We start from the raw sequence: 27,902 nt of genomic DNA, 5'->3' as shown, positions 1-27,902 counted from the left end.
ATGTGATAAAAATATATTTGCATTTTTTTCAGTTTCTGAGTACAGCAGTTCTTTAAAATAAACCCTGTCAGGTCATTTGGAGCTGGATAAAATTAAAAAAATCAGTAATAACCAGCATGCTACAGGGCCATTACTATAATGCAGAACATCAAGATAAGATGAAAAATAAATTATTTTTTGAGTTTCTAACCATAGCAGTCATTTAAGGAGCCTTTCAAGCCATAATCACCTTTAAGACTGGCAACAGACAGAAGGTGAGTGGTTTGTCAACTTATCAAAAGTGTAAGCCTATTTGACATATGTCCCTTTTCAAGAATAACCTCTGAGTAAGCTGCTTGTTCTGATTCACACTGTAAGCAAGTAGAGGCTAAGGCACTCGAACCGTGGACTACAGGAAGCAGCTTGTTAACAGTTGTTATCTGCCAGCTTGGTGAAACTCAGCAAACAAGGATCTTAGCTAGTTCAAGATATGTTTTTCAACTTCAACTGCAACAATCTCAAGTCTTTTATTTTACTAGATATTTTCTCTTTATAAAGGCACTGCCATATTAAATTCTGAAATGCGCTCCAGATATTTAAATGTACTATTCTACAGTTAAGTGTCTTTCTATACAGTTAAGTTTAGAGTATTTAAATTCTGACTAGCAATGACAAATATATATTTGGAAATATTTATATCAGTATGGGGAGTTTTTTAATCTCACTTAATGCAACATTCCACCCTATTGAGACATTCTGCTGCATCATATTCAATACATTCTGACACGTGTGCCCGCATGCATGTACAAATACACATGCACACACGCCTACAATATTGACATGGAAGGCTAGATGTACTAATAAATACATCAGTAATGCCAATATTACCTCATACTTTCATTTAATTTTAGTACAATCCACTCCTATGATATGATAACAACACTCAGATAACCATTACTTGTCACAATCTTGCATTCTTCAAACGAACTTGTTTACATACATGTGCCTATCCTTTGCTTATATCAGTAAGTCAGTATTTTGAAAGCTTTCATCATATTTCCTTCCTTTCTTTGCTTCCTTACATTCCAACAAGATCTTTCTTGTTCTGCTTTAATACTTCCTATGAGAGTGGTTTTGGGTTCTGGTACAGAACGTGTCCGTATGTTATTAACATTAGATGTGAAAGTAGATACCTGTGTACATGTGTGCAGATATTTACTTCCCATGATTACAAGTTGTAGCACATTGTTATGCATAACACAGCTACTCTCTACTCAACTGTTTATGGCTAAGCAGGAAATCAAAAGATATATTGATTTCTGATCATGATGATTACTACTTGTTCTAAGGGAATGGAAAAACAAAGCGCTATGTTTTGTAATTCTTAAGTACCAGTTTCAAGAAGTAAGGTACACAGTGCAACACAAACACTTAAATGCAAATAAAAAAAATACAATATGATGCAGTAAGTCTAATATTTTAAAGCATATACAAGTAATAAAATACAAATTATCAAAGAAAAGAAAATGAAAGGAGAAAATAACTTTCATAGTTAAATGTCGCCAATTCTAAAGTACAGAGCAGTACAGAAAGTTAAGGATATTGTTGCGTAAATGTACATAGTCAAGTTAACCAAGATAAATAACAGGTCAAACACTATGACTATAACCTATAAGAGAAGATCATAACTGCATTAGTGGCAATGGCATACATAATTATGGCACACCTTTTCCTAATATGATTGGGTATTTTGGGCAATTTCTGTTAGGAAGAACAACAGATGGCAAAACGCACTTCTGAATTTTAAAAAAAAAGTGCTACATCAGTGTCTTTTCTCCTGTTAATTCCATCCAGATGTTAAAAGCATATAAATGTCACACAAAGGCTGTAGGAAATAATGGATAAATGAACATGACTGTCTCAAGTACTATCCAAATGGGACAGAGGGAGCACAGGGGCAGGAAATGGACCAGTATTTAAGCTGATTACTCAATCAGGGTCCTCTGCCTTTTCTGTAGTGCTACCTTCTTTCAGTAAAGCCATTTAAATTAATTAGAGTTTTGAAAAGAAGAAAGAAGTTGTCAGTTTTTCTCCTGAGTGTTAGTGATGGATGACTGGAGAAGGGCTTTCGGGTCTGTTAATTGGGTCCGTTTGTGCCAATGCCACAAGATTTTTGACATGAAATGTTCTAATAATCCCACAGAGCAGGTGGCCCCTGATGTCAGCCATGTTTCTGACAGCTTCAGTAAACCTGTCTGTATTACTCGTGGCCTGCAACACTGAACAGACAGCTTTGGGCCTAATGGTCATTATCCCAAATGTTCTTCACAAGTAACCTAGCAACAAGTTCAAGTACCCAATGTCTTTTGTAAAAACTACACTGGAATTTCAAACACACAAAACTAAAGCTAGTTCAGACTGATCTTGAAGACATTGATATTATTAAGCTGTTTTCATCTAATTATTTACTTATTTAGTACAAAAAAAATAAAATCTATTTGTTTTGATGGTTTTACTAAAGATAGTTAAAATCATTTCCTGCACATGTAGTCATGAATATGAGATCAAGTTTACAATCAAAAATTTTCTGGTCATGGAAGGTAAAATGGGAGCAAATGTTAGTAAATATAATTGCAAAAATGGTAAAACAAATGTCGAGATAGGCTAGTGAACCAAAAAAGATCATGATATTTTATGTTAAAAGGTAGTTTTATTTGGTTAATAACAATTATATAGATTTGTACACAATTAGTAATCCATGATATACATATATTTATTTTTGGATTAATGTCGCACAGGGGAGGGTAAAGATTAAATTTATGTCGAAGGGAAACACAGTATAGCAATTCAGAGTACACATATGAGGAGGGTATTACTTTTATAAATGGTGTATATTTATTTTGTGATTGCGAAAAACAGTGGCACAGCTGTTGGTATTGCTACCTCACAGCTCTTAGTTCTTTGGTTTTGTTCCCTAATGGAATATCTTTCCTGTGGAGTCTGCATGTATTTTTGTTAGGACTTGTGGTTTCCTGAAACATAGCAGTACAACTGGGTATGTCAATTAGTGCTGTAAATTGCATTTGTGTGTGTGTGTGTGTGTGTGTGTGTGTGTGTGTGTGTGTGTGTGTGTGTGTGTGTGTGTGTGTGTGTGTGAATATACTTCCTGGGATGGACTTTCCCATGACTAGTCCTTCTTTATGCTTATTGTGCGCAGTTGCTATAGATTTTCTGAACTCCTACTTGGTTTCCTTTAGTTTTTTTCTGTTACAAGGCTATACCATTCATCCAGTACCCTTTCTGCTCCAGAATATTTCTTCATGTTGTCTTTTACCTACTCATTTCCATTTCTATATCATCCCATCTCCTTCCTAAACAGCACCATTTTTGAATGATAATTGCCATGTTACTATCTGTACATTTGAGGTACTGTAGTTCCTGGATATGCAGGGTCTGGAGTTCAATCTTGTCTTCCTCTTACGTTCTGTGTGATCATGGGATCATAGTTATTATAGGAATTTAAGTCAAATAATTCAGGAGACCATCTGAGCTTTTCTGATACTCATCCTTTTTGCATACCTAATACCCCTGGAGAGGGCAAAACAGGTCAGGCCAGAGATTACTTCCACAGCCAAAATCACCAACTAATAAGAAAAAAATCCACGACACTGCCAAAAGATGCACCAGCCGTTTATTACATCAAAGACATACTGAGCGCTTTCAGCCATTATTCCGTGGGCTTCTTCAGAGTAAAGTGCCTAAAAACAAAACTGCTTTTATAAGTCGATCCATCTTCAATTAATCAGTCAATTAACAATTATTTAATTGATTAAGCAGTAACACATATTAAATAATACTGTCAAGTGCATTCCAAAAATGGTAATCACATAGTAACAATGACATACCTGTAAATATAAATATAAAAAATGTGAACATTACAAATAACATAGTCACTTGTTTAGTTGAATAATTGAAACAATATAAAATGCTAAAATACTCTGAACTACTTCCTAAATGTATGGTTCCCTATAAATAAGAATTATAAAAAATCTCATTGAAAAGCATATAATGTTCTAAGTTATAACTTGTGTGGAAATAAATATAAATATATGTTTCTATATAATTGAAATGCATTCTACTGTATCGGATACAATTTATATCTAACTACACTGCTAATTGAAATACAGTCATTGATACCTGGTGGCTTATTAGCTTCTAAACGAAGCTACCACAAACATTCTCTCATTTCCAACAAAGTCTTAAAATCACCACCGGCCTCAGTCTTGGGTACCGGGTCTATTACAAAAACTAAAAACCTTTTAAAATTTGCGCATACTTTACTATGTGTAAACAGGGCACTAGTTCCTTTTTTTGTTTTTAATATCCCTGTTGTGTTCCAGAATACGCTTCCTAAGCTTACGTATAGTTTAGCTGACATAAAATGCCTGGCAGCTGAGGCAGGTGGCAAGATAAACCACCATGTCTGTATTACAATTGCAGTGCCCAGAACACCTCAGTGTTCTATTGTAATTATTCACCTTGACATACGGGACATCATTTATAAACTTATATGTGCTACAAAAACCACATTTCCCCATCTGAGAAATGTTATTATATGGGTCCACAGAACCTCTTTCCAATAACTCTTTTAGGTTCCTATCTCTACTATATGAAAAAATCGGTGCTGGACCCACTGTTCTATCAGTTCCCTAGAAAATACATTGCCCAAAATTGTTTTCATGATCATCTTTATCTTGGGTGCTGTATGATTATATTCCAATAACATAACTGCATTCTTAGAAAAAGTGTTTTGCTCCATCTCTCTTCTGTTCTCCAATTTAACACCTTCCCTTTCAGTATCAAGGAAAATTGGTTGATAGAGAGACTGTCTTTTGTTACAAATCTCATTTTGGTTTCTAGATAACAAATCCAGGGAGTAATCCCTGTTCCTAAAGAGATCCATAAGATAATCCATTTCATTAAGAAAAATATCATCCTGACTAACCAATCTTGAAACCCGGACCATTTGCCCTTTTACTACATTCTTCTTTAGGGTATGTGGGTGGCAACTCTCATAATGTAGAAAATAGTTACTATAGTTTTTTTTACGGAAGATGCTGGAGTTGATTTTCCCTTCACATTTGTATAGTAAAATGTCCAGACATTCTATTTTATCTTTACCATAATAACTGGTAAACCTCAAAACCCCAGTCGTGTTACCCAAATAATCAATAAACTCCAACAATTCTTGCTCCGTTCCCTTCCATAAAATGAATATGTTGTCCAGGTACCTTAAATAGGTTAACATTTTGGATGTAAATCTTGAATTAAAGACAAACTGTCTCTCCCAATTAGCCAGAACTAGGTTTGTGTATAGGGGGGCATATCTTGCCCCCATTGCCACCACTTCAATCTGCTTCAATCTGACCCATAAAATAACATTTCTCGGATGAGTAAATGTGGTTTTTGTAACACATGTAAGTTTATAAATGATGGCCCTTATGTCAAGGTGAATAATTACAATAGACCACTAAGGTGTTCTGGGCACTGCAATTGCAATACAGACATGGTGGTCTATCTTGCCACCTGCCTCAGCTGCCAGGCATTTTATGTCGGCAAAACTATGCGTAAGCTTAGGAAATGTATTCTGGAACACAACAGGGATATTAAAAACAAAAAAGGAACTAGTGCCCTGTTTACACATAGTACAGTATGCACAAATTTTAAAAGGTTTTTATTTTTTGTAATAGACCGGGTACCCAAGACTGAGGCTGGTGGTGATTTTTAAGACTTTGTTGGAAATGAGAGAATGTTTGTGGCAGCTTCGTTTAGAAGTTAATAAACCACCAGGTATCAATGACTGTATTTTGATTAGCAGTGTACTTAGATACAAATTGTATCTGATACAATAGAATGCATTTCTTTTATATATAAACATATATTTATATTTACTTCCACACAATTATACCTTAGAACATTACATGCTTTTGAATGCAATCTTTTTATTATTCTTATTTATAGGGAACCACATATTTAGTAAGTAGTGCAGAGTATTTTAGCATTTTATGTTGTTTCAATTATTCATCTAAGCAAGTGACTATGTTATTTGTAATGTTCACATTTTTTATATTTATATTTATAGGTATGTCATTGTTGCTATGTGATTAACATTTTAGGAACGTACTTGACAGTATTATTTAATATGTGTTACTGCTTAATCAATTAAATAATTGTTAATTTATTGATTAATTGAAGATGGATCAACTTATAAAAGCAGTTTTGTTTTTAGGCACTTTACTCTGAAGAAGCCCATGGAATGATGGGTGAAAGCGCTCAGTATGTCTTTGATGTAATAAATGGCTGGTGTATCTTTCAGCAGTGTCATGGATTTTTTTTATTATTAGTTGGTGATTTTGGCTGTGGAAGTGTTCTTGACTTTATCTAGACCTGCCAGGGTTCCTCGCTGTGATATTGTGCCCTATTGTGGGTTTAACAAACAAATTTGGTCTACAGTGTGGTTCCTGTTAGGACATGGAATAACTTTTCAAGCAATATGTGGATTTATCTACACAAATCCTTGGGTTGCTGCAGAACAAGGTTGGAAATACCAAGGTTTTGAATGTGTCTTTAACCTCCATGCAAAAAGAGTTGCTTACTTTACATACCTCTCTTTCAGTGGGGTTAATGCAACGCAAATGGGTGCTAACAGACTTGACACTACAAATCCCGAGGTGCAGAGCAGTGGTGACATCAGAAATATAGCAATTCCGGATTTTGAGTTGCTTTTAGAACCCCCTACACTTCATCTAAGGTTGCCAGTGCTCAATAACATCAATTTGGGTACTTTAAACACGCAACTTATTCGTTTTGGAAAGTTAACAAAGAAATTCAAAACTCTGCAGATGGATAACGCATTTCTAGAGCGTTCCATTGAGCTGCATCAGGTGCTGAAGGGGCTAAGGATATTCAAGCTACCTATGGGCATTAGTGAGGATTCAGAAGCATTCCAGGACTTAAAAACTCTGCCGCACAGGTATGGACATGATGTGGATTATTATCCATGACAACAATTTAAAATTGTCTAAACTTAAAAATGAGCTAGTTATCTTAAAAAACAGTATTCAAAATGATTTGTCGTTTACTGTTAATAAGTCTAGATTTGATAAGCTATTTACTGATGTTGATAAATTTGTGAAGGTTGGTTTAGAGAGAAAACAGGGGAAAATTCTTAGAGACACTAATGACTATAAAGAGAACAGAACCGACCCTAAATCTATGTCCTTTAGGGACAACAGTGCACCAGTGGAACATGAAAATGGTCAGTTTTCCACAGATGGGGGCTCATGGATTAACTGCCATTGGCGCACAAGAAGAAAGTGAGTTTTTTAGACCCCACCCCTGAGGCACTCCAATCATATAAGGAACCACAACCAACAGCAGAATGTCCCAACAGGCACACTGGGAAGGGGCACGAACAACTATGGGATGGGGAGATGGGGGGGGGTCAGAGGTATGCTCGCCACAATCAATGGCACAACTACAACTCTGGCTTCCAGAACAGCAGCAGAACCAACCACAATTGAGTGACAATGATGGTCGAGATATGACCTTTGTGACTGATTCTTTTAATGGTGATTTTTCTATATTTGAAAGGATATGTATTGAATCTGTTGATGAGTACAATTGCTTTGAAAAGACAAATTTGAATACCTTAGGCTGTAAGCACAATTTTTTTATTTACAAATTTACTGTGTAGAAATTTCCACAGATTATATTACATTATTTCAAAAGGGATTTTCCTATATACCTATAGAGTAATGAAAACAGACAAAGGTCAGGGTGTGGTGATCATGACTTTTATGGATTACACACTAAGAATGGAAGAATTGTTGAATGACAACAATACTTATGAAAGAGTGTCAGAATTTGATGTGTACCGAGTATATGCAAAGATAGATTGTCAGCTGTATGAATACCTAATTGAAGGGATAATTTTGGAACAACAATACAAATACCTTATGGTTGATCATCCTGTGATGCCCCACATTTTTGGTATTCCAAAAATACATAAATGTATTAATTCACCTCCATTTAGACCAATGGTAGCTGCCAAGGGGTCTAAGACAGAAGCTATGCCTTCATTCGTTGATTTGAACTGTAAGAGAATTTTGGAAAAGACCCCCTATATACTAAGGGACTTAAAAGCTAATGAAGAGTTTATGTTTGTAACAATCAATGTCATAAACCTTTTTTCCATTATTCCCCACGAGATAGGTCTGGAAATTTTGGTAACAGCTTGAATGTATTTGGAGAATTGCACAATGTTTTAAGAGAACTAATGGTAGAATTGATGAAGATGGTTTTGTTGAACAACTTTATGTTATTTAATGGAGAGTTTTACAAGCAGATTGAAGGGGTGGCAATGGGGGCAAGATGTTCCCCCATATACGCAAACCTAGTTCTGGCTGATTGGGAGAGACAGTTTGAATTTAATTCAAAATTTACATCCAAAATGTTAACCTATTTAAGGTATCTGGATGACATATTAATTTTATGGAAGGGTACAGAGCAAGAATTGTTGGCGTTTATTGATTATTTGGGTAACACGACTGGGTTTTTGAGGTTTACCAGTCATTATGGTAAAGATAAAATATAATTTCTGGACATTCTACTATACAAATGTGAAGGGAAAATCAACTCCAGCATCTTCCGTAAAAAAAACTATAGTAACTCTTTTCTACATTATGAGAGTTGCCACCCACGTACCCTAAAGAAGAATGTAGTAAAAGGACAAATGGTCCAGGTTTCAAGAGTGGTTAGTCAGGTTGATATTTTTCTTAAAGAAATGGATTATCTTATGGATCTCTTTAGGAACAGGGATTACCCCCTGGATTTGTTATCTAGAAACTGAAATGAGATTTGTAACAAAAGACAGTCTCTCTATCAACCAATTTTCCTTGCTACTGAAAGGAAAGGTGTTAAATTGGAGAACACAAGGGAGATAGAGCAAAACACTTTTTCTAAGAATGCAGTCATGATATTGGAATATAATCATACAGCACCCAAGATAAAGATGATCATGAAAACAATTTGGGACAATGTATTTTCTAGGGAACTGATGGAAACAGTGGGTCCAACACCTATTTTTTCATATAGTAGAGGTAGGAACCTACAAGAGTTATTAGAAAGAGGTTCCTTGGACCCATATAATAACATTTCTCAGATGAGGAAATGTGTTTTTTGTAGCACATGTAAGTTTATAAATGATGGCCCGTATGCCATGGTGAATAATTACAATAGGACACTAAGGTGTTCTGGGCGCTGCAATTGCAATACAGACATGGTGGTTTATCTTGCCACCTGCCTCAGCTGCCAGGTATTTTTTGTCGTCAAAACTATACATAAGCTTAGGAAATGTATTCTGGAACACAAAAGGGATATTCAAAACAAAAAAGGAACTAGTGCCCTGTTTATACATAGTACAGTATGCGCAAATTTTAAAAGGTTTTTCTTTTTATAATAGACCGGGTACCCAAGACTGAGGCCGGTGATGATTTTATGACTTTGTTGGAAATGAGAGAATGTTTGTGGCAGCTTCGTTTAGAAGCTAATAAACCACCAGGTATCAATGACTGTATTTCGATTAGCAGTGTACTTAGATACAAATCATATCTGATACAATAGAATGCATTTCATTTATATATAATTATATATTTATATTTATTTCCACCCAAGTTATACTTTAGAACATTATATGCTTTTGAATGAGATTTGTTATTATTCTTATTTATAGGAAACCACACATTTAAGAAGTAGTTCAGAATATTTTAGCATTTTATATTGTTTCAATTATTCAACTAAGTAAGTGACTATGTTATTTGGAATGTTCACATTTTTTTTTACATTTATATTTATAGGTATGTCATTGTTGCTGTGTAATTAACATTTTAGAAACGTACTTGACCGTATTATTTAATATGTGTTACTGCTTAATCAATTAAATAATTGTTAATTGATTGATTAATTGAAGATGGATCAACTTATAAAAGCAGTTTTGTTTTTAGGCACTTTACTCTGAAGAAGCCCACAGAATGATGGGTGAAAGCCCTCAGTATGTCTTTGATGTAATAAATGGCTAGTGTATCTTTTGGCAGTGTCATAGATTTTTTTCTTATCAGGCCAGAGATTAATTTGCATGCACCTATCCAGTCATCAAGGTTTGTCTTAAAGGATGCAAGGGGTCACTTTGTTTAACATGTAAGGGCATTTATTCCACAGACATGGTAAACACTGGGTAATAAATGTGCGCCTCCAGAGTGTTTTATTTATATTATGTTGAAAACTGAAATTTTTGGTTCTAGTGTTTTTAGAGCTGTTTTGCTTGTGGAGATGCAATAGATCAAGGAGGGATGTGTCCTTAGAAGTATAGAGTGGGAAACCATAGATCTCCATATGGGTCTGCAAGACACCAACTATAGATATAGGGCTTCAAGTTTACCTTGTTAACCAAGGGTCTTTAGACCAGTAATCATAATTAGGAACCTCTAAGGCCTTTCTAGCTGTATGATGTGTCTGGATAGGTACATATCAAAGGGGTAACTGTACTATAACTGGTCTAATTATTGCACAGAGGGATGATAACATCTAAATGTATCTCATACAGGTCAGAAGAAATCAATTATGCTAAATAGAAGGATTTCATTTCTATTGAAGATACATGGGGGGGTCAAAGGACAGGGAGTTGCCACCCAATGTGCAACTCTGATGACAGTATTAATCTGGAGTGGAGTACTGGCTATACTGTAAGTTAATGATTATTTTTTTTTACTAAATGTGACAATACTCCAAATTTTTGTATTTAATTTTAACACCTTTTCATTGCACCATTAATTTGAAATGATTGCTTCTTGCTGTAGTGATTGATACTGTATCAAGTGAGGACCTCATATAATGATAATCAGCTGGAAGTTGTCTGCAGTTTAGCTAATCTTGTGTTATGATTTGGAGATAGTCCAAAAATGAGTATTTCCAGTACTGAGCCAAGAGATACAATGTTACCTACTGTATTACTTTCTAAGGAGGTACCTTCCACTTTAACTATGCGGGCTCTAACTTTCAGTGAATTTGTTACCCACCTTACCATGTAAGAGTCTACATTTAGGTATCATAGCTTATTTATGATAATAATATGAAGGACGGTGTCAAATAACATGGCTAGATCAAGTTAAGCTGTGTGGATTGAATGGCCACTATCAACTGCCCCTGTGATCTTCTCAAGGAAGTTTACTGAATTAAGTTGACATGACTACCATTGACCAACACACACTGCTTATAGTCTACCTGTAGGAGGTTTTTGTTACCTTAAACTATGAATTTGGATATTATGCATTCCATGGCTTTGCAAATTAGACTAGTTATGCTATGTCTATAGTTCCTGGGGTCTTTGGTGTGGCCCCCTTAAAATGGACATTGCAACCACAGTTCTCCTTACTTCAGAGACATACCCTCTGGCTAAGCTTAAGTTAAAAACTGTCATAGCTTGTTGTCTTAGGCTATTGTATAAACTGAAACATTTACTCTGTGTAATTATCTCTTGGCTAGTGGGGGCTGGTTCTTTTGTGTTCTTGTAAAAAAAAGTTGTTGTTCTGGTCTTTGGTGCAGGCTGGAGAAGTTGTTTGACCGCAACTGAGCTACAAAATATAAGTATTTTTTGATTATTTTAACAGATTACTGTTTTTATAATTTAATATATATAAAGCACTTTGTCTATTCAGAATCTTCAGAAATCTTTTTCTGTTTAAAAACTGTCATAGCTTGTTGTCTTAGGCTATTGTATAAACTGAAACATTTACTCTGTGTAATTATCTCTTGGCTAGTGGGGCTGGTTCTTTTGTGTTCTTGTAAAAAAAGTTGTTGTTCTGGTCTTTGGTGCAGGCTGGAGAAGTTGTTTGACCCAACTGAGCTACAAAATATAAGTATTTTTGATTATTTTAACAGATTACTGTTTTTATAATTTAATATATATAAAGCACTTTGTCTATTCAGAATCTTCAGAAATCTTTTTCTGTTTAAAAACTGTCATAGCTTGTTGTCTTAGGCTATTGTATAAACTGAAACATTTACTCTGTGTAATTATCTCTTGGCTAGTGGGGGCTGGTTCTTTTGTGTTCTTGTAAAAAAAGTTCTAGTTCTGGTCTTTGGTGCAGGCTGGAGAAGTTGTTTGACCGCAACTGAGCTACAAAATGTAAGTATTTTGTGATTATTTTAACAGATTACTGTTTTTATAATTTCCTATATCTCAAGCACTTTGTCTATTCAGAACCTTCAGAAACCTTTTCTGTTTAAAACTGTCATAGCTTGTTGTCTTAGGCTATTGTATAAACTGAAACATTTACTCTGTGTAATTATCTCTTGGCTAGTGGGGGCTGGTTCTTTTGTGTTCTTGTAAAAAAGTTGTTGTTCTGGTCTTTGGTGCAGGCTGGAGAAGTTGTTTGACCGAACTGAGCTACAAAATATAAGTATTTTTGATTATTTTAACAGATTACTGTTTTTATAATTTAATATATATAAAGCACTTTGTCTATTCAGAATCTTCAGAAATCTTTTCTGTTTAAAACTGTCATAGCTTGTTGTCTTAGGCTATTGTATAAACTGAAACATTTACTCTGTGTAATTATCTCTTGGCTAGTGGGGGCTGGTTCTTTTGTGTTCTTGTAAAAAAAGTTGTTGTTCTGGTCTTTGGTGCAGGCTGGAGAAGTTGTTTGACCGCAACTGAGCTACAAAATATAAGTATTTTTGATTATTTTAACAGATTACTGTTTTTATAATTTAATATATATAAAGCACTTTGTCTATTCAGAATCTTCAGAAATCTTTTTCTGTTTAAAACTGTCATAGCTTGTTGTCTTAGGCTATTGTATAAACTGAAACATTTACTCTGTGTAATTATCTCTTGGCTAGTGGGGGCTGGTTCTTTTGTGTTCTTGTAAAAAAAGTTGTTGTTCTGGTCTTTGGTGCAGGCTGGAGAAGTTGTTTGACCGCAACTGAGCTGAGCTACAAAATATAAGTATTTTTGATTATTTTAACAGATTACTGTTTTTATAATTTAATATATATAAAGCACTTTGTCTATTCAGAATCTTCAGAAATCTTTTTCTGTTTAAAACTGTCATAGCTTGTTGTCTTAGGCTATTGTATAAACTGAAACATTTACTCTGTGTAATTATCTCTTGGCTAGTGGGGCTGGTTCTTTTGTGTTCTTGTAAAAAAGTTGTTGTTCTGGTCTTTGGTGCAGGCTGGAGAAGTTGTTTGACCGCAACTGAGCTACAAAATATAAGTATTTTTGATTATTTTAACAGATTACTGTTTTTATAATTTAATATATATAAAGCACTTTGTCTATTCAGAATCTTCAGAAATCTTTTCTGTTTAAAAACTGTCATAGCTTGTTGTCTTAGGCTATTGTATAAACTGAAACATTTACTCTGTGTAATTATCTCTTGGCTAGTGGGGGCTGGTTCTTTTGTGTTCTTGTAAAAAAAGTTGTTGTTCTGGTCTTTGGTGCAGGCTGGAGAAGTTGTTTGACCGCAACTGAGCTACAAAATATAAGTATTTTTTGATTATTTTAACAGATTACTGTTTTTATAATTTAATATATATAAAGCACTTTGTCTATTCAGAATCTTCAGAAATCTTTTTCTGTTTAAAACTGTCATAGCTTGTTGTCTTAGGCTATTGTATAAACTGAAACATTTACTCTGTGTAATTATCTCTTGGCTAGTGTGGGGCTGGTTCTTTTGTGTTCTTGTAAAAAAAGTTGTTGTTCTGGTCTTTGGTGCATGCTGGTGAACTTGTTTGACCCCATCTGTGCTACAAAATATAAGTATTTTTGATTATTTTAACAGATTAGTGTTTTTATAATATAATATATATAAAGCACTATGTCTATTCAGAATCTTCAGAAATCTTTTTCAGTTTAAAACTGTCATAGCTTGTTGTCTTAGGCTATTGTATAAACTGAAACATTTACTCTGTGTAATTATCTCTTGGCGGCTGGTTCTTTTGTGTTCTTGTAAAAAAAAGTTGTTGTTCTGGTCTTTGGTGCAGGCTGGAGAAGTTGTTTGACCGCAACTGAGCTACAAAATATAAGTATTTTTGATTATTTTAACAGATTACTGTTTTATAATTTAATATATATAAAGCACTTTGTCTATTCAGAATCTTCAGAAATCCTTTTCTGTTTAAAAACTGTCATAGCTTGTTGTCTTAGGCTATTGTATAAACTGAAACATTTACTCTGTGTAATTATCTCTTGGCTAGTGGGGGCTGGTTCTTTTGTGTTCTTGTAAAAAAGTTGTTGTTCTGGTCTTTGGTGCAGGCTGGAGAAGTTGTTTGACCGCAACTGAGCTACAAAATATAAGTATTTTTGATTATTTTAACAGATTACTGTTTTTATAATTTAATATATATAAAGCACTTTGTCTATTCAGAATCTTCAGAAATCTTTTTCTGTTTAAAACTGTCATAGCTTGTTGTCTTAGGCTATTGTATAAACTGAAACATTTACTCTGTGTAATTATCTCTTGGCTAGTGGGGCTGGTTCTTTTGTGTTCTTGTAAAAAAAGTTGTTGTTCTGGTCTTTGGTGCAGGCTGGAGAAGTTGTTTGACATAACTGAGCTACAAAATATAAGTATTTTTGATTATTTTTAACAGATTACTGTTATATAATTTAATATATATAAAGCACTTTGTCTATTCAGAATCTTCAGAAATCTTTTTCTGTTTAAAAACTGTCATAGCTTGTTGTCTTAGGCTATTGTATAAACTGAAACATTTACTCTGTGTAATTATCTCTTGGCTAGTGGGGCTGGTTCTTTTGTGTTCTTGTAATAAAGTTGTTGTTCTGGTCTTTGGTGCAGGCTGGAGAAGTTGTTTGACCGCAACTGAGCTACAAAATATAAGTATTTTTTGATTATTTTAACAGATTACTGTTTTTATAATTTAATATATATAAAGCACTTTGTCTATTCAGAATCTTCAGAAATCTTTTTCTGTTTAAAACTGTCATAGCTTGTTGTCTTAGGCTATTGTATAAACTGAAACATTTACTCTGTGTAATTATCTCTTGGCTAGTGGGGGCTGGTTCTTTTGTGTTCTTGTAAAAAAGTTGTTGTTCTGGTCTTTGGTGCAGGCTGGAGAAGTTGTTTGACCCAACTGAGCTACAAAATATAAGTATTTTTGATTATTTTAACAGATTACTGTTTTTATAATTTAATATATATAAAGCACTTTGTCTATTCAGAATCTTCAGAAATCTTTTTCTGTTTAAAACTGTCATAGCTTGTTGTCTTAGGCTATTGTATAAACTGAAACATTTACTCTGTGTAATTATCTCTTGGCTAGTGGGGCTGGTTCTTTTGTGTTCTTGTAAAAAAAGTTGTTGTTCTGGTCTTTGGTGCAGGCTGGAGAAGTTGTTTGACCGCAACTGAGCTACAAAATATAAGTATTTTTGATTATTTTAACAGATTACTGTTTTATAATTTAATATATATAAAGCACTTTGTCTATTCAGAATCTTCAGAAATCTTTTTCTGTTTAAAAACTGTCATAGCTTGTTGTCTTAGGCTATTGTATAAACTGAAACATTTACTCTGTGTAATTATCTCTTGGCTAGTGGGGGCTGGTTCTTTTGTGTTCTTGTAATAAAGTTGTTGTTCTGGTCTTTGGTGCAGGCTGGAGAAGTTGTTTGACCGCAACTGAGCTACAAAATATAAGTATTTTTTGATTATTTTAACAGATTACTGTTTTATAATTTAATATATATAAAGCACTTTGTCTATTCAGAATCTTCAGAAATCTTTTTCTGTTTAAAAACTGTCATAGCTTGTTGTCTTAGGCTATTGTATAAACTGAAACATTTACTCTGTGTAATTATCTCTTGGCTAGTGGGGGCTGGTTCTTTTGTGTTCTTGTAAAAAAAGTTGTTGTTCTGGTCTTTGGTGCAGGCTGGAGAAGTTGTTTGACACCTAACTGAGCTACAAAATATAAGTATTTTTGATTATTTTAACAGATTACTGTTTTTATAATTTAATATATATAAAGCACTTTGTCTATTCAGAATCTTCAGAAATCTTTTTCTGTTTAAAACTGTCATAGCTTGTTGTCTTAGGCTATTGTATAAACTGAAACATTTACTCTGTGTAATTATCTCTTGGCTAGTGGGGGCTGGTTCTTTTGTGTTCTTGTAAAAAAAGTTGTTGTTCTGGTCTTTGGTGCAGGCTGGAGAAGTTGTTTGACCGCTAACTGAGCTACAAAATATAAGTATTTTTGATTATTTTAACAGATTACTGTTTTATAATTTAATATATATAAAGCACTTTGTCTATTCAGAATCTTCAGAAATCTTTTTCTGTTTAAAACTGTCATAGCTTGTTGTCTTAGGCTATTGTATAAACTGAAACATTTACTCTGTGTAATTATCTCTTGGCTAGTGGGGGCTGGTTCTTTTGTGTTCTTGTAAAAAAAGTTGTTGTTCTGGTCTTTGGTGCAGGCTGGAGAAGTTGTTTGACCAAGAACTGAGCTACAAAATATAAGTATTTTTGATTATTTTAACAGATTACTGTTTTTATAATTTAATATATATAAAGCACTTTGTCTATTCAGAATCTTCAGAAATCTTTTTTCTGTTTAAAAACTGTCATAGCTTGTTGTCTTAGGCTATTGTATAAACTGAAACATTTACTCTGTGTAATTATCTCTTGGCTAGTGGGGGCTGGTTCTTTTGTGTTCTTGTAAAAAAAGTTGTTGTTCTGGTCTTTGGTGCAGGCTGGAAGTTGTTTGACCGCAACTGAGCTACAAAATATAAGTATTTTTTGATTATTTTAACAGATTACTGTTTTTATAATTTAATATATATAAAGCACTTTGTCTATTCAGAATCTTCAGAAATCTTTTTCTGTTTAAAACTGTCATAGCTTGTTGTCTTAGGCTATTGTATAAACTGAAACATTTACTCTGTGTAATTATCTCTTGGCTAGTGGGGCTGGTTCTTTTGTGTTCTTGTGTAAAAAAGTTGTTGTTCTGGTCTTTGGTGCAGGCTGGAGAAGTTGTTTGACGCAACTGAGCTACAAAATATAAGTATTTTTGATTATTTTAACAGATTACTGTTTTTATAATTTAATATATATAAAGCACTTTGTCTATTCAGAATCTTCAGAAATCTTTTTCTGTTTAAAACTGTCATAGCTTGTTGTCTTAGGCTATTGTATAAACTGAAACATTTACTCTGTGTAATTATCTCTTGGCTAGTGGGGGCTGGTTCTTTTGTGTTCTTGTAAAAAAAGTTGTTGTTCTGGTCTTTGGTGCAGGCTGGAGAAGTTGTTTGACCGCAACTGAGCTACAAAATATAAGTATTTTTTGATTATTTTAACAGATTACTGTTTTTATAATTTAATATATATAAAGCACTTTGTCTATTCAGAATCTTCAGAAATCTTTTTCTGTTTAAAACTGTCATAGCTTGTTGTCTTAGGCTATTGTATAAACTGAAACATTTACTCTGTGTAATTATCTCTTGGCTAGTGGGGCTGGTTCTTTTGTGTTCTTGTAAAAAGTTGTTGTTCTGGTCTTTGGTGCAGGCTGGAGAAGTTGTTTGACCGCAACTCAGCTACAAAATATAAGTATTTTTGATTATTTTAACAGATTACTGTTTTTATAATTTAATATATATAAAGCACTTTGTCTATTCAGAATCTTCAGAAATCTTTTTCTGTTTAAAACTGTCATAGCTTGTTGTCTTAGGCTATTGTATAAACTGAAACATTTACTCTGTGTAATTATCTCTTGGCTAGTGGGGGCTGGTTCTTTTGTGTTCTTGTAAAAAAAGTTGTTGTTCTGGTCTTTGGTGCAGGCTGGAGAAGTTGTTTGACCGAACTGAGCTACAAAATATAAGTATTTTTGATTATTTTAACAGATTACTGTTTTTATAATTTAATATATATAAAGCACTTTGTCTATTCAGAATCTTCAGAAATCTTTTTCTGTTTAAAACTGTCATAGCTTGTTGTCTTAGGCTATTTTGTCCCACCCTCCCTCCCTGTTGGTGTCTTGCTCTTATACTTGGTGGCTTTGCAGTTGCCGCCCTACTGTGACACACCTCCCAGTCTAGTGTCATTAGCTCATTCTTCTTAATACAGAGAGAACATTTGATAAGGCCTTCTGTTCCTCCTTTTACCTTTTCAAAAGTAAAACAAAACTTTTTTTCCTTCTTCGCCTGAACCTTCTTGTGTTCTGACTGTCCTTCTCAAACATATTGGAAATATACAGTATATTTCAGAGCATTTGTTATAACTGTATTTGCTATAACCGATTTAAGTATTTTTTCTGGCTTTTGAATATTTACTGCTTAGCGACTGCATCTTAGCCTGTTTATACAGCTCTGCATTCTATTTAAACTGTTTTTGTGTTGATTAACTGTTTTGCACTCTTAAAAGTTATTTGTTGCTTAATTTTACCTGTAGGCTAACACACTCAAGTGTGCTAGCCACTTAAAAGCATTTATTGCATTTACTGTCTGTTTTTTTTCCTTGTCTCTGTAAAAAAAAAAAAAAAAATCTCTTGTTTTCCCACCTTACTGAACTAGAGTAGTCCAGTTTCAGAGTTGCTGATCCCTGGGCTTTGTTTTTAGTTCCTGTTACTGATCCATTGCCTTATTAGGAAGGAGGAAGTTTCTTTGCTTACCAGTGGGAGTGGGAAGCACTGAGCAGCCTTTTGTCCGAATTGGTGAAGTTTCAGCCAGAAACTAGTAGTCTATTGGTCGTTTTGGGCCAATTCCTAGCTCCTTTCAGCCCCTGCTATAAAACACGCTAAACACGTGTTTTCCAGCTTGTACCAACTCTGCACAGATCCTCGTGGTGGCCTGCAGAGTGATCCAAGCAGCAGAGAGCTAAAAGAGTGACTTTCTACCAGATATAAGTATTTTTGTGGCTTTCCCACTGTTATTAAGCTAGCGACTGCATTTCGCCTGTTTTACTGCTACTTTAAGTGATTTCTGCATTTTACACTGTTTATTGCACTTTAAGTTACTAATTGTTGCAAATTGTTTCTGTAGGCTACACACTAAAGTGCACTAGCCGATTTACAGCATTTATAGCATTTACTGTCTGTTTTTTTCCTTATCTCTGTAATAAAACAAAAAATCTCTTGTTTTCCCACTTTACTGAACTAGAGTAGTCCAGTTTCAGAGTTGCTGATCCCTGGGCTTTGTTTTTAGTTCCTGTTACTGATCCATTGCCTTATTAGGAAGGAGGGAAGTTTCTTTGCTTACCAGTGGGAGTGGGAAGCACTGAGCGGCCCTTTTGTCCGATTTGGTGAAGTTTCAGCCAGAAACTAGTAGTCCATTGGTCGCTTTGGGCCAATTCCTAGCTCCCTTCAGCCCCTGCTATAAAACACGCTAAACTGTACTGCTGATCTAACCAGCATATCCTATAACTGAAAAGTTCATCTCTACTTGATTCCCAAGTAGACTATTCTCTATCTGTAAAGCCTAGCACTTACTCCTACAGTACTTGCACCTTGATAAAGCACTCTTATTATAGATAGTACCCCACCAGCCCAAAACCCACTTCCTCCGAAGTCCTTTGAAAGTTCTTTATCTACTACTTCTAGTATGTCGAGGATCAGTTGCTAGTGTCCTCTCCAGCTCAACTGGTGAACCTGGGAATATTGAGGCAATGTTACAATTGCCTCATGTACACAGACAATCCTCTCCTTCTTCCACAAAACACAAATACATGCGAGATGCAACTATACGGCCAAACTGGAGGCTGAGCTCTCTCAACATAGGACTGGCAAGACCAGACAGGAGGAGAAGGCAACCACACACAATACATACCCAGTCACACATGGTACCATCACAACTTCAAATCATACACATACTCACACAAAGACATACTCGGAGGCTCTGGTCAAAAATTTACCAAAACAGCAGAGGCCACCAAAGCAGACACCCAAACAAATACCACCTCACGACCCAACACATGCAACACATAGACCACACAGTCAGAGTGTCAAACAGTCACAGCCCTTAAGGCCAAACAAAATGCCAGACACACTTGTCATTGGTGATTCCATAGTCAGACACACTGACGTCCCGCTCACCAGACTGAGTAAGGAGAAGGTCACAGTAAGCTGCCTGTCGGGCGCTAGAATCCGCCACATAACGCAAGCACTCAGGTCTCTCAACAGCAGGTACAAGTACGACTCAGTCATTGTCCACGCTGGTGTCAACGACCTGAGACGTACCTCCTGGACTACATGAAAAGGGACGCCGAGGAGCTCGCTGATTATGTAGCCCAGGCAGGTATGACCCTGACCTTGAGCAGTATCCTACCTTCACCTAGAATGATGCCACAATACAGTGATAAGATGATCAGCTTTAATAATTGGCTTAAATTCTGGTGTCATTCAAAGGGGATCCAATGTCTGTCTGCCTGGGATGACATGCTGGACAAGCCACGCTGCTTTGCAAGGGACGGCTTGCACCTGTCACCCTGGGCTTCCGGATATTGGCAAAGGCTCTTGCCACCCCATAGTGCCTTTTTAGGCAAGGCTCAAATTCTAAACCTACCACCCTAGAACACCAAAAGGAAAAAAACTAAGGGTAATGCTGCTCAATGCCAGAAGTCTCAATCTCAAGATGCACGCACTCGAGGCCCTTCTCAATATGGAGAACATTGATGTCTGTGCTGTGACAGAAACCTGGTTCAAGGCTCCTGAGAGCACCCCAGCACTAACAGGTTTCACCTCATATCATACGTTCCGGCCCCAAAATCCAGACAACACCAAGAAAGGAGGGGGGGTGTCCATATTCATAAAGGACACCCACACCTCAAGGTTGGTGGCAACGCACGATGCATCTGAGACCATCCAGGTGCAATTAACCATAGGCAAGACTGCTCTGCAATTTGTAGCATGTTACAGGCCACCCTCTCAAACTCAGGAACCTCACATGGCCTTCCTGAAAACATTGGAGGGGATAAATGTATCTCCAAACACCATCATACTAGGTGACTTCAACTACCCTAATATAGACTGGGAACACTACTCAAGCCCGAACACTCTAACCCAAAGATTCCTGGAGTTCATAAACTCAAATGCCATGGAACAACTAGTCACCATCCCCACAAGAGGTGAAAACATACTTGATCTCATCATCACGAACATGGGATCAAAATGTTCAACACCGAAGTATATCCCTCACTGGTGAGATCAGATCATAAACTAATCTCGCTGGAGGTCCTCATCCCGCCCCACCTGAAACAAAAAGACCACAGTGAAAAACTTCTCAAAGCCGATTTCACACTTCTAAAAACTAGTGTGGTCTCCTTTAAGGCCCCTGAGCCAGTGGTAAACATTACTCAAACCGCTGAATCACTTACAAATGCCTTCTACCAGCACCTACAGGACTGCATGGATCAGGCAATCCCAAACAAAACTAAGACTCTCTGTACCAAAGGCAAGCGTCCAGTCTGGTGGACCCCAGCCATAAACAAGCTCTACAACAAAAGGAGGAAGCTACTACAAGATAGAGCAAAATCCTTGAAAGGTAAGACACCTTTGATCATTATAAGTAAAAACTAAAAGCTCTCATAAAATCATCCAAGGCAAATTTTGAGAGAAAAATCGCCAAGGACTCTAAAGACAATCATAAGGCCTTCTTTAGCTATGTTAGAAACCTAGGAGGAAACTCCCAGATATGCTCAGAATTAGTTCAAAATGATGTGAAAATTACTGAACCTACACACATTGCTAACATACTGGCTGACAGGTTCAGTGCAAACTTCTCCCCCCTCCCCAAAAGGAGAGATATCTATTCCAGAGGATTGTAGCCCCCAAACATCTCCAACGCCCAGGTGAGAACTGCCCTCACTAAGGCAAAAACACAGCATCCATGGGACCGGATGGTGTCCCCAGCTGTGTGCTTCATGAACTCAACGAGGAATTAAACCCACAGTTAGGACAGCTGTTTAATCTTAGCCTCACCTGAGGATACGCCCAAGGAGTGGCGCACGGCGACTGTGGTCCCACTTCATAAGGGCGGTGCCTCCACAGACCCTGGAAATTACCGCCCCATTAGCTTGACAAGCCTTATCTGCAAAGCCATGGAGAGGATCATAATGGAACTCATAAATAAAGACATAGGGAACTTGCAGACTTTGGATCCAACCCAGTTTGGCTTTGTCAAAGGCAGATCCTGCCTCTTAAACTTGGTTGACTTTTTCGAGACAGTCACCAAGGCCATTGATGAGGAAAGGCAGTCCATACAGCCTACCTCGACCTGGCAAAGGCCTTCGACACAATACCCCACTCAGGTATCATCGAAAAACTCATCAGCTTGAATGTAAACCCATACATCACAAGATGGGTTGCAAACTGGCTAAGCGACAGAACCCACAGGGTCAGAGTTGCTGGAGCCATGTCAGACTCAAAGCCTGTCACAAGTGGTGTCCCACAGGGCTCAGTCCTGGGTCCACTCTTGTTCGGCATCTACTTTTCTGAAGTACAAGCAAACACAGGAGGGTTATGGCTGACAAAGTTTGCAGATGACTGCAAACTGGGCCATAGTCGAAACACATCTGACACAGATATCCTCCAGAAGGGCCTCACAGAAACGGATAACTGGTGCCAGAGCCATGGCCTGAAGTTAAACGCCAAAAATGCATAGTCATACCCTTCGGGAAAAACAAGGTTACCCCTAGCTACCATATAGGTGACAATCCACTGAGCACAGAAAAGTCATCAGGGATCTGGGGACCCAAGTTGACAGTAGTCTTCGCTTGACACTCATGTTGCTAAAGTAGTTAGGAAAACCTTCTATATCGCCCACCTGATCATGAAGGGATTCACATCTAGATCAAGGGAGGTCATCGTCCCCTGTACTCATCACTCATTAGACCTATGATTGAGTACAATGCCCGTTCGAATGTATCTGACCAGACACCTGATGCAGCTTGAAAGGCCCCAAAAGTTCCTCACCAAAAGGATAAAGGGTCTCAAAAATATGTCTTATGCTGCCCGACTGAAAGAACTCCAGCTTTATTCAGTCTCATACCGCTTGCTCAGAGGTGACCTGTGCCTGACATATAAGGCCATGTCAAACCCAGATTTGATGAATATGCTTCACCTCAAAAATCTAGATCCCTCAGAACCACAAGGGCGGAGACTTAAACCTTGACACGGTTATAAATAGAACGTGCTGGAGGGACAGATTCATCACCCAGAGACTCCCTATGCTGTGGAACAAAATCCCGGTACATGTGAGGCAGAGCACCTCGCTGGCCTTGTTCAAGAGGAATCTTGACCAATGGATGGGAGATCGCAGATATACCCCAGGGATTACTTCAGTGTCACTGCTTGACAGAGGCACAGAAAAATGATAGGCATAGTTTTTATTCAAACTAAAGGGGTGGCGAAAGCCACATAACTATGGGCTAGGCTTATAAATGCTCTTGGGCAGATAGCCTAGTATGAACCTATGAACCTATGAACCTATGAACCTAAATAAGTTCAGGAGGGGTTTCACAAGGACATATTTGGAGTTACTTATTAGGCATCTAGTTAAATTTGTCTGGACCCATGAAAGCAATATTGAGATGGGAAGTTGCGGTGGTACAGCGGTAGCGTTGTTGCCTCACAGCAAGAAGTTCTCCCATTCGATTCTCGGCTAGAGCACCTTCTGTGTGGAGTCTGCATGTCCTCCCCGTGGTCAAGTGGCATTCGAAAGACATGCGTAGAATGAGCGTGCCTTCGTTGAAGGTTGGAAGTCGAGCTGGCACCTGTAAAAAATCTACTGTCAATAATTAGCGGACCGGAGTTCCGCTGTGGTGACCTCTAACCGGGAAAAGCCGAAAGAACAACCATGTTCCTTGATGATTTTAGGGGGGTGTAATGAATTCAGGGATTTGCAGAATTTTGACGGTAAAGTTGGCACTAAATTTATCTGCAAGTATATTAGTAATGTCTTTCAGGTCAGAATGGGTGCTGCTTTTTTGGATTGGTTTACAACACTGATGGGTGTTACTTCTTCATTTTCTGATGTAAAGAAAGATTTGTAAGTGTCCTCGGCTTCAAATGCTCGTTTGAGTTGGTATTTGGCCTTGAAAATTTTAAGGCTTGATTTTAGTTGTTTCTGACCTTTTTGAGAGTCTTTAATGTGGATAGATTTAGATTTGCTATAGGATTTTAGATGTTTCTTCCATTTGTTATAGTGCTCATTTATACTGGTGGACCACCAGTGCGGTTTATAGGTTCATAGGTTCATAGGTAGATCAGACAATAAACTAATCAGCTTTCGCCGCCCCATTGATTAATTAACTGAACCTCTGTCAAGCAGAGCCAATGAAGTGATCCCAGGGGTGTATTTTCTGTAACCCATCCACTCGTCAAGGTTTCTCTTGAAGAGTGTTAATGAGGGGCTCTGCCTAATGTATATAGGAATTTTGTTCCAAAGCATGGGGAGTCTCTGTGACAGGATTCTATCCTTCCAGCATGTTCTATTTATTGCTGTGGTGAGGTTTAGCTCACTAGAGCGCGTGGCTTGCAGTGACTTGGATTTCTTTAGGTGGAGCATGTCCATCAGTTCTGAGTTGGACAAGGCTTTGTAAGTCAGGCAGAGATCACCTCTGAGTAAGTGATATGCCACTGAGTACAGCTGGAGTTTTTTCAGTTGGGCTGCATAGGACATAAGTTTGAGGCCAGTAATCCTCTTGGTGAGGTACTTTTGTGGTCTTTCCAGCTGTTGGAAGTGTCTTGTGAGGTACATCCCAAATGGGGCATTGTACTCTATGATGGGTCTGATGAGTGATGAGTAGAGGGGCACTATAACCTCTTTATTTCTAGATGCAAACCCTTTAGCAATTAGATGAGCCACATAGAAGGATTTCCTAACTACTTTGGCAATATGCTTGTCAAAGGAGAGATTACTATCTACCTGGGTCCCCAGATCTCTTATTACCTCTTCTGTATTAAGGGGGCTGCCACCTATGTGGTAATTCATGGTTGTTTTGTTTTCCCCAAATGGGATGACTATGCATTTTTTGGCATTTAGCTTGAGGCCATGACTTTGACACCAGGTGTCCATCTCAGTAAGGCCTTTTTGGAGGATGTCTGTGTCAGCCAGAGAGTCAATTATGGCTCCCAGTTTGCAGTCATCTCTGAACTTGGTTAGCCATAGTCCTCCTGTGTTTGCCTGTACTTCTGAGAAGTATATGCCAAACAGTAGGGGACCCAGGACCGAGCCATACGGGACACCACTTGTGACTGGTTTAGAGTCGGACCTGGAGCCTGCTATTCTTATCACGTGAGTTCTGTCTGTAAGCCAGTTGGCAACCCATCTTGTGACGTAGGGGTTTATGTTCAGGCTGGTGAGTTTTTCTATATTACCTGAGTGAGGAATGGTGTTGAACGCCTTGGTAAGGTCAAGGTAGGCTGTGTGAACCACCTTTCCCTCGTCTATGGCCTTGGTGACTGTCTCAAAGAAATCAGCTAGGTTTAGTAGGCATGATCTGCCCTTAATAAAAGCAGAACTGGGTCAGTTCAAGTGTTTGGAGGTTCCCAATGTCTTTGTTAATGAGTTCCATGATGATGCACTCCATTGCCTTGCAGACCAGGCTAGTCGGGCTTATGGGGTGATAGTTACCAGGGTCAGTTGTGGCCCCTCCTTTGTGAAGCAGAATAACCGTTGCTGTGCGCCATTATATGGGCACGTAGCCTGTGGAGAGGCTGAGGTTGAACAGTGTGTTTAGGTGGGGGGTTAGTTCATTCTGCAGTTCGTGCAAGACTCGTCCTGGGATACCATCTGGCCTGATTGACGCTGTGTTTTTGGCTTTTGAAAGGGCTGTTTTCACCTGTGTGTCTGTGATTTCCGGGACACTACACTTTTCTGGTATTGTTGTGGGAACGGCCCTTTTGAAGGTGAGAGGGGGGGTGAAGTTTGCACTGAATCTATCTGCCAGGATGTGGCAATATCAGTAGGTTCAGTATATTTTGTGCTATTTTGCACTATCTCAGAGCATATCTGTGAGTTGCCACTTAGATTCTTAACATAGCTAAAGAAGGCTTTGTGGTTATCTTTTGAATCCTTAGCTATTTTTCTTTCGAAGTTAGCCTTGGATGATTTTATGAGGGACCTTAGTTTCTTACTGATACTGATCAGGGATGTCTTTCCTTCTTGGGATTTGCTTTTTTTCTGAACTAGTTTACTCCTTTTATTGTATAACCTGTTTATGGTAGGGGTCCACCAGACTGGTTTCCTTCTCTTAGGGGAGTGATTCTTGGTTTTGCTAGGGATGGCACGATCCATGCATCCTTGTAAATGCTCATAGAGTGCATTTGTAAAGGAGTCTGCATCTTGGGCAGCGTTATACTTTAGCATGGGGGCTGTGAAACTTACCACCTCTGTCTTAAGTAAGATGAAGTTTGCTTTAGGAAAGTTTTTCACTGTGGTTTCCTTGGTTGGGGGTGGTGGTGGTGTGTGGAGATCCAGACTGATTAGTTTATGGTCTGATCTAACCAGTGACAGGCTGACCTCCGGTGGGGAACACCTGTCGCCCATGTTGGTGATGACCAGGTCCAATATGTTTTCACCTCTGGTAGGGGAGTTTACCAGCTGATCCAGGGCATTTGAGTTGATAAATTCCAGGAAGTGTTGAGCCTGGGAGTTTGTACGCAAGTAGTTTTCCCAGTTAATGGTAGAGTAATTGAAATCGCCCAATATCAGGGTGTTCAGTAGGACCTTCATGTTTTCCAGTGTCTCCAGAAAGGTAGAGTGGTGGTCCTGGGTCATGGAGGGTGATCTGTAGCAGGCCACAATTTGCATTGCAGATTTGCCCGATGTTAGTTGCACATGGATGATCTCAGAGGTATCATGCTGCACTACTAACCTGGAGATGTAGGTATCCTTGATGAATATGGATACACCCCTTCCTATTGTGTTTTGGTCCATGCTCTGTGGTTGAAATGTGTGGTATGAGTTGTAGCCCGGTAGTGCTGGAGTGCTCTCTGGAGCCTTGAACCAGGTTTCAGTTACTGCACAGATGTCGATGTTCTCCATACTGAGGAGTGCTTCGAGCGCATGCATTTTGAGATTTAAACTCCTGGCATTGAGTAGCATAACCCTCATTTTTTTTTGTGCTGTTTATGGAGGCGGGTTTGACTTTTGAGCCTTGCCTAAAGAAAGGCACTATGGGGGCAGCAAGAGACTTGGCCAGTATTCAAAAGCCTAGGGGTGACAGGTACAAGCCGTCTCTTGCGAAGCAGCGTGGCTTGTCGAGCATGTCATCCCAGGCTGACAGACACTGGATCCCCTTTGAATAACACCAGAAGCTTAGCCAATTGTTGAAATTGATCATTTTTTTCTTTATACTGAGGTATCATTCTTGGTGAGGGCAGGATGATACTCAGGGTCAGGGTCATACCCACCTGGGCTACATGATCAGAGAGCTCTTCCATGTCTCTTTTCATGTAGTCCAGGGAGGTATGTCTCAGGTATGTTCACACCAACATGAACAATGACAGAGTCATATTTGTAATTTTCTGGAGTGACCTGAGTGCTTGTGTTATGTGCCGGATTCTGGCTCCCGTCAGGCAGCTAACAGTAACATTCTCCTTGTCCAGCCTAGTGAGTGGGACGTCAGTGTGCCTGACTATTGAGTCACCTATTACTAGTATGTTAGGTATGTTATTTCGCCGTAAGGGCTGTGATTGTGCGGCACATTGATTTTGTGTTTTATGTGTTGTCTGGTTTGTGACAGGAGGTGTAGGTTTTTTGGGTGTCTGCTTTGGAGCTCTCGGATGCTTTTGTAGGTTTTTATTTAGAGCTTTCGAGTATGATTTAGTGTATTTATGTGTATTTTTTGCCAGTGCTG

The sequence above is a fragment of the Protopterus annectens genome, chromosome 7.part0 (assembly GCF_019279795.1).
Source record: "Protopterus annectens isolate FY-2018-M chromosome 7.part0, PAN1.0, whole genome shotgun sequence".
Lineage (NCBI taxonomy): Eukaryota > Metazoa > Chordata > Ceratodontiformes > Protopteridae > Protopterus > Protopterus annectens.
Note: the sequence above shows the minus strand (reverse complement) of the source record.